Consider the following 2,113-nt stretch of genomic DNA (forward strand, 5'->3'; position numbering starts at 1 on the left):
TCGGTTCAAATTTAAAACCATCAAAGCACAGGTCAAATATCACAATACCTATACACATTACAGATAAAACGAGCATTTTATATAATTCATAAGCCAAATATATCACTTTCACCATCGAAAAGCGCCCTTGGGGTTCAAATAAATATGTTAAAAAAGGGGTTTGTCAGACAGCAAGTTTTCCGTTTATAAAAATCAATTTGACAGAACATGCTTAAAAGAGAAGAAGAGAGTCAACGCTATAACTTCAGCTCTCGGATGCACCCAAGGACTATGTTGATGGGCGGTCATTTTATGTGATCTATGTTACCAGTTACATTGATCTGTGGTAACCACGCATCTCAGATGTCCAATCCAAGATCTCCAATCTCTTTCAGATGTCCCCTCACTCCATCATAGAAGCTATGTTGTCAGGGCTGTGCATTTTCCCTACAAGAGTACTTTTAATACTAGAAGTCATTGTTGGTGCCTGGCCACTCTGGCACAGGTTGGCTTGGCACCGAAAAGCACGCTTCAGATCCTTCTTCACACTGTCACTGACCAGAATGTACAGGATGGGATCCAGGGCATGGTTGAGGCTGGACATGGCAAGTGCTACAGAGAAATAGACATTAACCTTCTGCTCAAAAACACAACTGGCGTCAGGGTCGGCGTAGGAGGAGAACACCGCAGTCCGCAGGAGGAGAAGGAGGTGGTATGGGGCAAAGCACAGAAGAAATATGACAATCACCCCTATGGACATGTGCTTGACTTTGGCTTTCTTCTCTTGGCTCAAGGAGCTGCTCTGCCTTACCCCCTGAAAGATTTTCAGGTAGGAGGTTGCTAGGACTGCCGGGGGCAGTAGGAAGCCAGCAACAAAGCGGAAGTAGTTAAACTTGGCCACGCCTGCAAGGGGTTAGTCTCATAACAGGAAGTGCCATCATGTTCATCAGACGTACTCGTGACACCCAGGTGGAAGGCAAAAACTACGATAGTGACTACGTAGCACATGGCCCCCGCTGCCCTCCGGCTGCCGAACGCCAGGGAGTGGATGGGATACACCACGGCAAAACATCGGTCCAAGGAAATGCAGCAGAGGAGGCAGATACTGATGTACATGTTGGAGTAGAAAACAAAGGCCACCAGAGCGCAGGCTTCATTGCCAAGGGTCCAGACCCTTCCACCAAAGACGTAGAGGACCCAGAGGGGGAGTGTCAGGATGTAGAGTAGATCAGATGTGACCAGGGTTAAAAGGTAGATGCCAAGCACGTTCTACTGCTTTCGCACCTGCTGGATTATGGGCCATAGGGTCAACAAGTTGGTCGTCAAGCCGAGCAGGAAGGCAGAACTGTAGACAGTCACCACGATTACCCTGCCAGCCCAGAAGTCAATGCCGCAGCTGGGGGAGTCCTTGGAGGGGCAGCAGGTACTGTTTTTCATGGCATCTTCTACTTGGCGATACAGCAAAGTCTCTCCGACGTCCATCTGACGAGACCCGGACGTGGGGTTGCTCGTGGTGAGCTGGGCGGCACGGGCACTGCTTTAATTAACTGATGTACGCCTGGTTCTGCTGCTGCTGCCTGCCCTCAACGTCATTGGGCTGACTTGAAAATCTTGAGTCAATCATGGGGCGTTAGAAATACTAGACTCCCAAGCTAGCAAGCAAGCTCCCGAAACACCTTACATTCACCTCGAAACTCACTCTACCCAGCTGGACATCAGTTCCCTCCCATAATAACTCAACCCGCCCAAACCGAAGCACCAATCAGTTTTCGGAGAGAGATCTACTTTCTCTTCTACAATCGTAAGAACCCTCTCTTGAGATTCCCCTCACTACCACTGCACTGTCTATCCCCACCATCCCCCCGAACCCTCACAGGACTACTAAACAAAACACTCAAGGGATCATCAACAATAACTTAAGAAGAATACCACTCATTCAGGACCCTACTTCATCCCTCTTCACACCCCATCCTAAATGCATACTCGTAAATTGTAGATCGGCCTCTAGACATGCAGCGAACATAGTTGACCTCATTATCTCACAAGGCCTGTACCTAATAATATTAACTGATACTCGGCTTACGGAATCATCCACACCTTTTATTGACATTCTAGCACCCCCAAACTATGACAT

General features: G+C 48.2%; 1 pseudogene; it reads right to left on the reverse strand.

The window, feature by feature from the left end:
* Positions 1-382: 382 nt before the first annotated feature.
* Positions 383-1,416, reverse strand: LOC144819717 (putative G-protein coupled receptor 132 pseudogene; annotated as a pseudogene).
* Positions 1,417-2,113: the final 697 nt, after the last annotated feature.

The sequence above is a fragment of the Lissotriton helveticus genome, chromosome 2_1, assembly GCF_964261635.1.
Source record: "Lissotriton helveticus chromosome 2_1, aLisHel1.1, whole genome shotgun sequence".
In the NCBI taxonomy this organism is placed as follows: domain Eukaryota; kingdom Metazoa; phylum Chordata; class Amphibia; order Caudata; family Salamandridae; genus Lissotriton; species Lissotriton helveticus.